This window comes from Pecten maximus, chromosome 1 (assembly GCF_902652985.1).
Source record: "Pecten maximus chromosome 1, xPecMax1.1, whole genome shotgun sequence".
In the NCBI taxonomy this organism is placed as follows: Eukaryota; Metazoa; Mollusca; class Bivalvia; order Pectinida; family Pectinidae; genus Pecten; species Pecten maximus.
In genome coordinates, this window is record NC_047015.1 from 54,604,092 (window position 1) to 54,619,704 (window position 15,613).

General features: G+C 37.2%; 2 long non-coding RNA genes across 2 annotated transcripts; both read right to left on the minus strand.

Annotated features, from left to right (window-relative positions):
• Positions 1-6,284: 6,284 nt before the first annotated feature.
• On the minus strand, positions 6,285-8,121 carry LOC117338227. Its single transcript, XR_004534989.1, has 2 exons — positions 7,071-8,121; positions 6,285-6,690 (listed from the first exon to the last, which is right to left on the minus strand). It is a non-coding gene; the product is annotated as an uncharacterized LOC117338227 (long non-coding RNA).
• A 5,999-nt stretch (positions 8,122-14,120) lies between these two features.
• LOC117338233 lies at positions 14,121-15,292 on the minus strand. Its single transcript, XR_004534990.1, has 2 exons — positions 14,907-15,292; positions 14,121-14,526 (listed from the first exon to the last, which is right to left on the minus strand). It is a non-coding gene; the product is annotated as an uncharacterized LOC117338233 (long non-coding RNA).
• Positions 15,293-15,613: the final 321 nt, after the last annotated feature.

Genomic DNA, 15,613 nt, shown 5'->3' on the forward strand with positions numbered 1-15,613 from the left:
TAAGTTTAAACATACTAGGGTTTTTGAAATAATATGGTTTAATCAAATTAAGACGAATGTCTGCGTAACACTTAGATTTAAAAATAAAATGGTATTCGTCTTCTATATCATAATCCGGCCAGTAAAACTTGTCACCTTAGATAATCACCAAAATAAAAGCAGACAGTTATAAAATCATAACGTTATTTTTCAGGGCGATATTGAAATATTAACTACAGCTGGCGTCGTAGTGAGCTCAATTGCTTGGGTGGACGGGTGGCACAGCGGTAACACACTTGTCTTTCACCTAGGCGACCGGGGTTCGATTCCCTGATCGGACGTGAAAAGGTATGGGGTCACCTGCCTGACCACGTGGGTTTTCCCCGGGTACTCCAGTTTCCTCCCACAGTAAGACCCCTCGCGCGCTTCCATCCGGGCCAACAAGCGTGATTAATATAAGTTGATATAACTTGTTTCGCAATTGTTCTAAAATAAATAAGTTTACGTAGTGAGTTTAATTTGCAAATGAAGACGGTTATCCGCGTATTGTGGCAGATTTCTCTTTCACGATCGAAACATTGGTTCATTGTTTGTTTATTATTAGGTAGCAGACCACAGTAGGATAGCCTGGCCATTGTTGACGTTTTTTTGTTCAGCAAATACCTGTTGCGTAATGATATGCAGGAAAAAAAGTGTATACTATAATTGGTATATTCATTATGAACCTATATACGCAGGCTTCACATTTGTGGAAAAAAAAATTGGTTCGAGATTTTACAATTTTCCGGATTTTCCGAAAGTGTTGTTAAGACTCGCACAACTTAATCAGCCAATCAGCAAGTATTTCATGACTGTAGTACCTATCTGAAATGAGTTCTGGTAAAATACAGAGTCATACAGAAATATCGATTGGGAACTGATGACGGATTTTTGCATTAATGCAATGTTTAGGATTTCAACTTTTGAAATATGTCTACTTTTGATATATTTTAGCACCTGTGTGGGGATTTACACAGGGGCAAACCGTCCGGGGCCAGTTTTGTTTTGGGTCACCGGTTTTAGTTGTAAACTTCCGGTTGTCAACTTCTAGAGGCTCTGACACTGAAATATGCTATTAAACCTGTCAAAAATCATTTTGTAGCCTTGGCAAGGTGAATCCGTGAATGTAGATAATTGTCATAGGTGTTGAACTTCAGATATTTAAGTAATTAGCCAAAATGCTGAGTTATTAAACTGAAGTAACTGATTTGGTTGTTTGAGCCCTTTGCACCGGAAACTTAGTTTTACATTTCGAAACGTCACGGGGAAGTAACTCTTTCATTTAGCGAGCCAGTTCCATCAAACTAAACTATGAGATTAAGTTTCCACTAAAAGTCAGGGTTTTTTTGTTTTTTTTGTTTTTTGTTTTTGTTTTTTTTTTTCAAACGTTAGTTTAAACATATTTTATTGACATAAAATGACAAAAGGATTAGTCAGTAAGTTTTATGGGGCCGCGGTGGCCGAGTGGTTAAGGTGTCCCGACACCTCTGGGTTGCGAGTTCGAAACCTATGTAGGGGCAGTTGCCAGGTACTGACCGTAGGCCGGTGGTTTTTCTCCGGGTACTCCGGCTTTCCTCCACCTCCAAAACATGGCACTTCCTTAAATGACCCTGGCTGTTAATAGGACGATAAACAAAACAAACCAAACTAAAACCAAACAGTAAGTTTTATCAACTTATAAATGACGTTAAGTACAAAGTTTAGTTAAGTTTAAACCTATTCTATTGCAAAATAATTACTCAAGGAATGGGGAGGACAAATTATTTCTAATTATGCAATCGCCCTTTCCGTAATTCTATGTAAGATATACAGGTAGATGTTATTTTTGATAATACATACAAAGATATGTTATGGATATTATTTCCTTCGAGGCAAAAATATGAAACATGAATATGAAATTTATATTTTGCTATGCTGCATAATACGCGGCTCTCGTGGTCGAACAATGTAAATAAATACAAAGAATTAAATTAAAATGTTATACTGCCAAAACAGTGTAACATCAATTTGTCAATTAATATACAATGTATCGTATATAGGTGTCAGATTTATAACAGTGCCTTGACACTTGCTTCTGAATCTTTTTTATATATTTTATATGGTGTATATTTATCATTAAATGGAAATTGTCCAATAAAGCACTGTTTAAGCTAAATTATCTAAATATATTGAGACCACAAAAGTAATCACATGCTAATATTGATTTGAATTCTATATCAAAGAGTGTATTTTTTAAAAACATTTCAGGGGTGATTTTTTATATCATTAATATGAACTGAGATTAAAAATGTGATATTTGATGTAATTAAGATGAATAATGAATTAAATTTTTATTTTTGCTGAAATCGATTTCAATTTTTAATCCAAAAGTGCTATTTTTACCAATATCTAAAAGAACTGTGAATCCAATAGATGGTTTTTTGCTATAGTTGATTTGAGTGCGATAAAAATCTAGAATTATCAACTTAGTTTTGAAACATACTAAACCCAACTGGTTAGGAAATGTGTGTGACAATGCATATATTCATTTCTGATAAGACATGAAATAAAAACTTAAGTATCAATCATTCTTCCGTCACTTTAATGCTAGGAAATAATTAATCTTATTTTATTAAAACGACAGTACCTCACCTCGACAGATCACAGTTAAATATCTCGTGTCATTCTATCATACTTCGAGAGACCGCGACAACTCAGTCGGTTACAGCGGCGGCGACGTCCGGTGCGTTCGTACCCAGTTGTACTGGTACGAATCTGCTGTATTCGTAATGGAACGCGCCGTACCAGCAGAACCGAACCGGTTCTCGTGAATATTTTTTTCAAACATACTACATGGATCCAAAATGGCGGAACTGCGATTTATATGTCACCCACATGTACTTTTCGTCAAAAACCAGACGGGGACTCTTCATTTGCGATGAAATCTTGAAAATTAAATACATTGTATGGTACTGTTTGACGGAACTATTCAGGTAATGATTTTACATCGACGGCCGCCATCTTGGGAACTCAGATTCATTTGCGTTTCATTATACAATAGTGTACCTATTTGGTACCAATTATACAACCCAATAAAAGAACACAACACACGAGTAATCTCAGGTAAATATCCGAGGTATAAGGTTCGACGCCCATACCCTTGTCGGTATGTGTTTCTCGGGAAGCTGAGAGACGGGCCGGTCTGTGCTGTCGTGAATGTCCTTGAGCAAGACACTTTACCCTCATAGCTGTGGTTGGCAAGCGACGGGCCTCCCGTATGTTGTTTGGGGGCCGCGGTGGCCGAGTGGTTAATGTGTCCCGACACTTTAACACTAGCCCTCCACCTCTGGGTTGCGAGTTCGAAACCTACGTGGGGCAGTTGCCAGGTACTGACCGTAGGCCGGTGGTTTTTCTCCGGATACTCCGGCTTTCCTCCACCTCCAAAACCTGGCACGTCCTTAAATGACCCTGGCTGTTAATAGGACGTTAAACAAAAACAAACCAAAACAAACCAAACCCGTATGTTGTTCAGTGAGCTAGTCACAAACTACTACAATTATACCCCGCCTCAAAATGACACTGACTGTTCACGGGGCGATAAATCTATCAAACAGACAAATGGTCACTCTTCGTATAATGACGTCATATTACAATTGTACCACGACGACGTATAACGCTGTCTAAAGAATGTATGTGGTGTTACATGCGTCGAACATGACTCTACGACTGTACGTGTTGTACGTCAACAACCCATGACGTCGCATTCTAATGACGTTTAGCTCAACAAAGAATATGCGCCATTTTGAATTAGTCGCTCAGCGCACTTCGAATGTTCTACGTTTTCGGCTTCCTTGCTAAACAGCTATGAGACGTTTCTTTATGCAGCAACAACAAAACGCCTTTGCGTTTAAACAATGAAATCGACAGATTCCAATGCATCGAAAAGAACTTAAGACAATTTTGTTCGGTCAGCGCTTAAATGTTACATCACTACGAGTGACGACATCAAATATTTTCACTGCAGTAAGCTATCGATTTTCATTAATTTGATAATCAGTTGTTGTTTGTTTGTTTGTTTGTTTGTTTGTTTGTTGTTGTTGTTTTATTTCCTGTAAATCACTAACATTTTCCGTTCACTAAATCAAATGTCGCCTGTTGTTATAATGTAACCAACACGGTTCTTACATTGAGAACGTAGCATTACATTGATTTTGACGTTGTGGCCGCTGTCGATGAAGCTGGAGACGCTTCCCCTTCCGAACCATGTGGGTATATTGTACTTTTTTCATAATTTATCCCAGTTCCATCGCATTAAGAGCGAGAATTGCAATTCTTTTGTTTAAACCTGTTGTTGCTTATGTACATAATATAATTAGAACATGTCCGTTATATCCCCCCCCCCCCCCCCCCCCCCCCCGACACCCTTTATGTTGGCCTTTTCCACTCACAATGCAAGCATGCAGCTAGAGAAGATATCAACGACAATGGCCACCACGTCAAAATCAAAATCTCATTATTAGATTTGTTGATGGATTTCTTTGTTCAAAGTCTTGAACATTATGTTGACACTTACAATCGACCGGCTCATTTTAGTGTGAAATTTCAAGCAGTTAAAACTAAAATAAATTTGAATATTAAAATGAAATCCAGTTTCTCCGGCAAGCGTCATAAGTCATAAATCTGTTTCACGAACCATACGCGACAATATCATTGAAAAGAATATATTTCACTCCATTTTCTTAATTTGAATTAATTGTTTCCAATTAATCATTGTTATTGTCAATGCATTTCATCATGGCCTGAATATGAAACGTCAAATTATGTAAAAATGTCAAAGATAGTTAAAATATGTACGAAGAAAAGTGAAAAAATGTTAATACGATTTCTATTGGAAAAGTGAAGAATTACTGGCGAGAAGGCATGCGTTCAGCGGCTTTGACATGTTAGATGTAAAGGAAAAATGAAATGCGAACATCTTTATCATTGAATATCTAACTCGATTAAAATCTCCACAACAATGTCAGTCAAAATATCTTAATTCATATTCTGTATCAATCGTAGATGTTTCTCCGTCAACCATTTGCAACACGTGTGCGTACAGCGGTTCTAGATGGCTTATGATAAAGAATTTAACTATATATAACTACTCTAAAATGTTTCCGAGCCGTGTGTGACGTCATTGTTGTATAGTGAGTTTAGCGTTACGTGTTATTTAAGCTTTTCTAAAATGTCATTATATAGTGTTTGGTTCGAGAGAGTTACACCTGTCAACGAAGAACAATATATTTATAAATTTAGGTTAGTTCAAACATAATTTCTACAAATATCAAGCAAGAAGATAACAGTTGGATTTAAACTGTATTGTTAAAACTTATTACAAAATGTTATTTTAAACTGTGTTTTATTTGACAATATATATTTAACGATACATATATATATCACTGCGCCATGGACACGTTCTTTTTAGAACGCCGATGTGGCGCAGCGGTATAAGCTGCGGGTATTTCTGGCTAGGCGATTGGGTGCCGTAGATCGTGAGTTCGATGCCCGGTCAGGGCACGAGTCATAAAGATGTCTTCATTCGTCAATTGTGTTACTATATTATATATATATAAGATAGAAATTGTACAAAAAGGAATCAGAAACAAGTGTCAGGACACTTATATAAATATGCCACCTATATATAGGTTGACGTAACATAACAGTATAGACATGATAAAACACAACATCGTATCATAACGACAATAGAGTCTAATGTGAAAACATCAGTTGGAATCTGATCAAATAATTAAATACGGTGTAGTTGATAAAAAGGGATAAAAACGTAAAAAGGGAATTTGCTGCTTCCCTCTGTTTGTAGATATATAATTATTTGGATGTAGTATTAATATAAAATAGCAGATTTATAACAAAGGTTTGGGTACCTGAGTTGTAACAACTTATCAACGCTTTCTCCTAATATATATTAACATATAGAAAACTTACATTACAATGAAAACATATTCATTTCTACAATGACTGTAAGAATTATAAATCAGTGGCAAAATTTGATAAAAATTTGCATAAAAATGTTAATACGTTTTCTGTTGGAGAGGTATGCATGCGTTCAGCGGCTTCGACATGTTTAGGTGTACAGAAGGTGTATTTGAGTTATACACAAGTAAATGGAAATTTCCAAACAAAATCGTTTCCAAATTGATTTCTTCAACATTTGAAGAGCTGAAATCAAATTTTATAAGAGTAGTTCTTTCATTTATGTCACATGTAAAAATCACATACACAAGATGTTTTCATTCCATGTTATTTATTGTCCATCACGTGTTTTCTGGCATTTGTCTGCAAACATATTAGAAAAACATTCAGTTCCTCGCAGACAATATATTTGACAAATCAATTATTCATGATAAAAATAATAAAAGAATGGTAAATGATAACATTTTGATAATAATGTAATTGCATCCATTAAATTACATTAATCAAGTTATTCATACACTTACATATACTCATTCATTTCATGTACGTTCAGATTACATATGAACTTATATACCTGTCATAAAATACCCTGTGAGTGACAGTATGTTATAATACGACAATAGTATTTAACGTAATCTAATACAACAGTATAACTCACCCTAAGTAAGGTTAAGATGGGAGTTCACCGTTACATACTTGTTGTGAATTGATTTCAACAACCTGTGATAACAAATATACAAGTGTTCAATCACACACTAACATGTGAGTAAATGTACATTTCGATATTATAAAATACAACATAAATAAAATTTACTAGTCTCCAGGATTCGATCTCATAAATACGAGACTTGGATTCAATTATAAAGCTTCGGTGTTATCCATTACACCATCACGTGTGTTATCATATACAGGTTATTAATATACTCATAGACACTTGCAATGAGCTTTATATCTATAAATATAATTCACCACATATAAATAGAAATCAACACAAATACATGTATAGCTAAAACGAATTTACAAAACGATCTAATGGTCTCTATATCTACTAACTATTTTGCAAATACTTATACCAAATCATAAATAGATGTATTACTCACAATTATATATATTTTGATCCGGAATAGATTACTGGAGAAACTTGAAAACTTGATCCACCTGTTGATTGTCAGCTGTCTGATATTGTACTGACCAGTAACAAAGGCCTTGTATTCAAACTGACCGCTCCAACCCGATTGGTCAAAAATAGATCGGAAGGTTCCGGAAATTAATGTTTTACATTTTCCTTAATTTTAGTACATATCAATGATGATCTGAATTATATTAGAAATGTTAATAAAACTAACTCGTAAAAATGACACTAATATAGCGTATACAAAATATTCGAGATCACGTGATTATCATGTGATCCACGACTACTATACTAAGCATTAGGAAACCAATAACATATATAGTAAATACAAAGTATGTACAATTCACCTTGTTACATTCTTCCCTGCTTAAGGTTGATGCCACAGCAACCTATCATCTTAAAAATTACAAAAAAAATATTTCTGCTTCTTAATTCTTAATTCCCTTTTCAAAATTTAACCGGCATTAAAGTATTATTGTTTCAAAAACATAACCGAGCTAATTAAGCTGCGAAAAATGAATTTACTACACACATTCCAACCGGTATTAACCAATGATGTGTTCAATACATTAATATGCAAAAAGTATGTCTTGATAAAAAAACTATTTTGTTTGTATACTAAAAAACATCAGAAGCCTGATATTGTCCATATGGACAATCTATCACATATCACTTATTAAAAGATGAAAAATCATTAAAACCTTCTTGCAATGTTCGACCTAACGAACTACTCAGAGATGTGCCTAACATAGCAATAGCTTGACTGAAATCCTGAAAATTAGGAGGAAGACCAGGCCTAACAAACGCCGACATCTCATTGTCGTTCATGGACGCTGTAGACTTTACTGCCGTTTTAGGAAGACGATGAGGATTAGAATGCTGTCCTTTCGTCCGGCGATCTGATATCCTCCTTCCTGACGCTTGGCTCTCCGCTTCCACCCTAGTCTCAGATTCAGTGTCTGTTATGACGTCACTATGCCTCTGACGCAACTCTTCTCGCGTGATTCCTACATTGGAAATCTCTGTAGGTTTTACATGTTTGCGTGACGTTTCATCTCTGTCTCTTACTACACTGTCAACACTTGAACGTTTTTCCTGACTCCCCTTCCCTGCTTTGTCAGAAGCGTGTCTCTGTGGGAGGGGTTCATTATACACGTTCCAGACGCTATCATCGGAGTCCTCAGTTTCGCTCGTGTCTGACTGTTCATTGACGTCATTCGGTGACGTCATGCCACTTGTTTCCTGTCGATTCTTTCCTAACGAATCTATGTCACCTCCCCCAGCTGTTTTAATGCTGTCCTCAGCATTTCCGTCATCAGAACTATCACCGTCAACAGGCTGTTTAATGTCCAGAATTTCCCTGCGTGTCACAGATTTTACTGGTCCTGCACCGTCCACAAGCTTTATCTGATAAACTTTATCTTGTAGTTTACCCACCACCTTGTACGGTGTCGATTTCCACGCATCCTGTATCTTGTTTCGTCCTGCTGGATGGTTTCGAAGAAAAACCCGAGATCCGATAGCTATAGAATGTTCTTTAGTAGACCTGTTCATATAGTCCGATCTCTCCACAGCTTTCCTTTTCAATGATGCTTCTGCTAATTTTCTGGACTCTAACATACGACGGTGATGTGATTCGAGCCACTCGTCCACAGTCCCAGTGAGAATATCTTGAGGTCGCCTGAATACATGGTCAATTGGTAATTTCGGATCCCGTCCGTACAACAAGTAAAATGGTGATATCCCTGTTGATGCATGAGGGGTTACATTGTAATTGTAGACCAACTCTGGAAGATATTCCGGCCACTTCCGCTTCTTTTCTGGTGATAACGTCTTTAACAAATTATGCATTGTTCTGTTAAAGCGTTCACATTGCGCGTTCCCTTCTGGATTGTATGGGGTTGTCCGAGATTTCCTGACATTGTAAATGTTACATAGTTCCTTGACAACATTACTTTCGAAATTTCTACCCATGTCACTATGAATTCTGTTTGGTATGCCAAATTTCAAAAACCAGTCTTTCACAAGAATTTTCGCCACTGTCGTTGCCTTCTGATCTTTAGTTGGAATTGCCGATGTAAATTTTGTGAAAACGTCCGTAATAACTAGCACGTTCTCTCTGCCATCCGACGCTTTCTCTAGCTGCGTAAAGTCTATAGCAACAACTTCCATTGGTTGAAAAGCCAAGAGATGCGCCATTGGGGGTTTGACTGTCGGTACGGGCATTTTTGCGACCATACATCGTTCGCACTGTTTAATCCACTTTTGAACGTCATTTTCCAATCCAGGCCAATAACATCGTTTCTTAACTAACGACATAGTGCGTTCCATTCCTTGATGTCCTGATAGATTGTGCAACGATTCCAAAATTTGAGACTTCATTGATTCAGGAGTTACGAAAAGAAAATTATTGCCAATTTCTGGGTCCATGATTTTGTACCACAAAATTCCATCTTCCTCAATTAATCTACCCCACCTCCGTAGTATCTTACGAGCAACATTTGGTTCCTGACGTAATTGCCGTTCTGTGGGTTTGTGTCCCGTTTTCCACCACTTCCAAACAATTGCAATGTTTTCATCATTCAACTGTCGTGAATGAAGTTCCGTTCTGGAATACTCAGGAAACGTTAATGTTGTAGCGAGCTGTTCGTTTGTTGTTACAGTAACAGATGTATTCATTATCTGAACTGTATGTAGTTCCTCTGACACACGGGTTGTTTTTGTTAAATTTTGCAAAAGAACTCTAATTTCTTCTGATAACTTGGGATTTCTACTGAGTGAATCGGCGTTGGCATTCGATTTGCCAGATCGATACTTGATGACGAAATCAAACTGAGCAAGTTGTGCTGCCCAGCGCATTTCCGTTGCTCCTAACTTAGCTGTTTTCAGATAGCTGAGAGGATTGTTGTCGGTAAATACGGTAAATGATCGGCCTAATAGATAATCTCTAAATTTGTCCGTGACTGCCCATTTCATTGCTAGTAACTCCAATTTCATTGAGCTGTAGTTGTCCATATTCCTCTCTGACGGTCTTAAACTCCGTGAAGCGTACGCAATGACAACCTTTTGTTGTCCTTGTTCCTGTGATAGCACAGCTCCCAATCCGTCATAGCTAGCATCCGTTTCGAGAATAAACTCCTTCGTGAAATCCGGATAACCAAGTATCGGTGCTTCGGTTAACCGTTGTTTCAGAGTTTGAAATGCGTTCTCTGTCTTGTCGTTCCATTTCTCGGTAAATTGCCGTTTATCTGTCGTTGATGATGACTTTCTTCCCTTTTTGTCCTGCTTTGTGAGAAGTTCGTGTAACGGTGCAGCAATACTAGAGAATCCTTTGACGTAACGACGGTAATACCCACATAAACCTAAGAACGAGCGTAATTCCTTTTCAGTTGTTGGTGTTTTCCATTCTGAAATTGCTTTTGTTTTTCCAGGATCGGTTTCGATTCCTCGTTCAGAAACAACATGCCCAAGAAATTTGGTTTCCTTTTTGAAGAAATGACATTTGCTGTTTTTCATTTTTAATCCATGTTCCTTTAATCTGCTGAACACGTACTCCAACCGTTTCAGATGTTCATCTATTGACGGCGAAAATACTAGTATGTCGTCCAAGTATATCAACAGTAGATCAAAATTTGCTTCCGCCATACACGCCTCCATCAATCGTTGAAAAGTAGCAGGACTGTTACAGAGTCCCATTGGCATACGATTGTACTCGTATAAACCTCCTGTACCTACCCGGAATGCAGTTTTATGACTATCTCTTTCATCAATACCCACTTGATAATAGCCTTGCGCTAAATCCATAGAGCTGAAGTACTTTGCACCATGTAATGCATCTAGAGCCTCCTCTATTCTTGGTAATGGATATGCGTCTTTAATGGTTTTGTCATTGAGGAGCCGATAATCCACACAAAGCCGTAAACTACCGTCCTTTTTTCGTACGAGTACTACTGGCGCAGCGTATGGACTTGTACTCTTCCGGATGATATTTTGACGCAACATTTTGTTGATATGATCCCTCACTTCCTCCATCTGATAAGGTGGAATGCGCCGATGAGCTACTTTGATAGGAATCTCGTCCGTGGTTTGAATACGATGTTTTATGAGATCTGTATATCCCAATTCTTCATCACTCTGACAGAAACAATCTTTGTATTTGTAAAACAACTGAGCTACTTGTTTCTCTTGCTCTGGTGTTAAATCAACTTCTCCCACGTCTATAGTAAACGGTAATTGGTCCAATTTTGTAATTTCATCCGGTACCGGCTCGTTTTCGATGGTTTCCAGACGAACATTAATTTCAGACTCCGTAACTTGGATGTTACATGACGTTGAAGTCGTACATTCGGTGAAATTTTCCACGACATGTGCTGTTCCTATCCGGCTTTTCTGGGGTAACCATACATCCTCACTTCCAAGGTTCACAACTCTGACAGGAACTCTGCCATTGTTGACTTCACTGAAAGTGTCCACAACGATAATGTTCTTAGGCAGCGAACCACTGTTTCCTTGTATGGCTTGAATAGCAACAGTATATGGTTTATTGTGTATTGATTGACGAGTTGTTCCGGTAACTACTTTCATGGAGTATGCAGGTATCTTTATCGACTGATTCCCGGGAATCTTCACGAAACTGACACGATCATCCTCTGTGGTTGCAGACATCTCATATAGAGCTAATATCTCCATCCAGGATTGATCGCTGGTACCATTTTCTCCTGTCGACTTTTCCTTGTCAGTGTTCGTTACTTCTTTCATCAATTTAAAGAAGTTACTCCCTAATAAACCTGGAACCCTTTCCTTGCGTTTGATTCCGTGGAAATCCGTCGGATCCTTCACAACCAACATGCCAACTCCGGATACCTTCCGATCGATGATGTCAATGTCGACCTCAACATATCCAATGTATGGAACCTCCAATTCGTTTGCACCAGTAACTCTCATCCATTTGGTAACATCTATCAACTCGGATTTCTTCCCAACCAATTTCCTAAAGAAATGTTCGGTAATGGTCGAAATTTGCGAGCCTGTGTCAATCAAACATCTGACCTTTTCCCCTTCAATGAAAACGTCTATCTCCGGACATTCACCGATAGCATTCTTTAACACCGTCTGTTTTATTTTGGAGCCAAGAGAACTATTCCCCACTGTCTGACTCCCTACAGTGGGTTCTGGGCGTTTAAATCCCGCTTTCCTGTTTCTTGCTTTCTGTTATATTGGTGTCCACCATTACTACCATACTGTTTCTGTTGTTGTCCAGGTTTTCGTTCTGTAGGACATTCCCTGCTAACATGTCCACGACCTCCACAGTTATAGCACTTTATTGCTCCTCTACCTCGGCCTCGACCAGTTCCTTTAACAAAGCTATTTGTTCCGCCCCCTACTAGCTTTGTAAGTGCGTCCAATTGCTGCTGTTGTTTCGCTAGCATTTCTTGTTGACTTTGCAACATGGCAGTTACTGCTGATGTAGCAGAGGACTCTTTAGCTTTGAGTTCATCATTAGTGACACACACTTCCTGTTCCGAGACAGACACGCTTTTATGTCGAGATGGTATTGTCTCGTCCTCCGTCCAGCGAATTACTAACTGCCTGAAATCAGTAAAGGATACATCCTTATGTTCAAACATGTATCTGCGCATCTCCCGCCGCAGCTGAATGTCAACCACACCATCTGTGAATCTTTCTTTTAACATCAAGTCTCTATCACCGACTATGACTCTATCCTTCTTCACAATTCTGTCCATCAATTTCAATAACACCAAAGAATATTCTTGTAAAGTCTCTCCTTTGTTTTGATTTCTTTGATAAAACCTCTGTTGTAACTGTCCAACAGTTTCGGCTTCTTGAAATGTTGTTCTTAATATTTCCAAAATTTTTGTTGCGGAGGATTTTTCAGTTTCTGACCTTATACGAATTTCGTCTTTTGCTTGTCCCTGTAAGTGCGCATATAAAAACTCTACTTGAGCGTCACTTCCGGTAATGGTTTTTAAATGGTGTATCGCATCCTCTATCCACTCTTCTGCTGTTGGATCTGTCTCTTTTACAGGTCTCCCTGAGAATTTATCCAATTTTCTGTTTTTGTTAATGTAGACAGTTTTCGGAGAGCTGGTATATGATTCAAATTCCTGTTTGGTTCTCAACAATTCTTTCTCCAATCTGTCAGCGCGCGCAGTCTCACTGTCTATTCGTTGGACTTCTTGTCTTAATCTATCCAATTCCGCCTTTAATTCCTTCAGCTCTGCCATTTTGTTGCAGTTCGTTCACAATGATATTCCGTCCAGATGATATACGTACCACACGAGTTCAAGAAGTAATGCACAGGAAGTAGCGAGAAACATCCCACATAACAACCAATACAATACCCCGACCCCGAATGGATAATGTATAATGTTAACGGAAACAATCAATGTACATGCGAATAAGTAACCGTCGCATCCAAGCATGTGCTAGAAGTGGTACTGGGTGTACTCCATCCTTCAACAATTTCCGATTGAGCGAATAATAATATAGGACGCTTTGCTGTCACTCAACACTATTGCCACACTGTGCTGTATCCGGTCCAAATCAGGTTTATTGAAAGGCCTGGTCAAAAACTTCCTAAGTTTGGATTCAGTCATAGAAACATATCATACACAACCACAATAACATACAGGTAATTACAGGTGAAAAAAATCTAAATTCATGCAAGTGATAATAGTTAATAGAAAAGACTAACTTACCAATGATGATACATAACACTAATTTTAAACGTAATTAAATATTCAAAATGTTCTTTTCGTCATTGGAACTGTCCAATCAATCACCAGTATCCAGTGTCCACCTGGTACGTCCTACCGGAATCCATGATATCCGTTATTCAAGATATCCATAACCCATGATATCCACAATCAATGATATCCGAATACGTAAGCAATGATAACCGTAATCCACAATGTCCCATCTCATCAAATGCCTCTTGTTGATGGAATCCTGTCCACGACGCCAAAATGTCACATGTAAAAATCACATACACAAGATGTTTTCATTCCATGTTATTTATTGTCCATCACGTGTTTTCTGGCATTTGTCTGCAAACATATTAGAAAAACATTCAGTTCCTCGCAGACAATATATTTGACAAATCAATTATTCATGATAAAAATAATAAAAGAATGGTAAATGATAACATTTTGATAATAATGTAATTGCATCCATTAAATTACATTAATCAAGTTATTCATACACTTACATATACTCATTCATTTCATGTACGTTCAGATTACATATGAACTTATATACCTGTCATAAAATACCCTGTGAGTGACAGTATGTTATAATACGACAATAGTATTTAACGTAATCTAATACAACAGTATAACTCACCCTAAGTAAGGTTAAGATGGGAGTTCACCGTTACATACTTGTTGTGAATTGATTTCAACAACCTGTGATAACAAATATACAAGTGTTCAATCACACACTAACATGTGAGTAAATGTACATTTCGATATTATAAAATACAACATAAATAAAATTTACTAGTCTCCAGGATTCGATCTCATAAATACGAGACTTGGATTCAATTATAAAGCTTCGGTGTTATCCATTACACCATCACGTGTGTTATCATATACAGGTTATTAATATACTCATAGACACTTGCAATGAGCTTTATATCTATAAATATAATTCACCACATATAAATAGAAATCAACACAAATACATGTATAGCTAAAACGAATTTACAAAACGATCTAATGGTCTCTATATCTACTAACTATTTTGCAAATACTTATACCAAATCATAAATAGATGTATTACTCACAATTATATATATTTTGATCCGGAATAGATTACTGGAGAAACTTGAAAACTTGATCCACCTGTTGATTGTCAGCTGTCTGATATTGTACTGACCAGTAACAAAGGCCTTGTATTCAAACTGACCGCTCCAACCCGATTGGTCAAAAATAGATCGGAAGGTTCCGGAAATTAATGTTTTACATTTTCCTTAATTTTAGTACATATCAATGATGATCTGAATTATATTAGAAATGTTAATAAAACTAACTCGTAAAAATGACACTAATATAGCGTATACAAAATATTCGAGATCACGTGATTATCATGTGATCCACGGCTACTATACTAAGCATTAGGAAACCAATAACATATATAGTAAATACAAAGTATGTACAATTCACCTTGTTACATTTATAAAAAGGCAACATTCTAAAACGTAATGAAATTCATTGTCACAAGGATTACTGCAAGAACCTGATGTATTGTTTACAAGGTTTGTCCTTAAAATATCAGTATGTCACAGCCGTGTTATACAGTTTTACAATCGCTATTCATCATGTACACTTTGTATTTTTACTTAAAGATATTTAGAGCGATATGTCAGTTGGAAAATTTGTGCAAGTATTTCCGTAAAAATATACATTAATGAAAGCGTCAAAAGTCGAGAGCCTACATATATTGTTAATGACAAAAAATGGAATAACTTCAGCTAAGAATAAGATTCTTTAA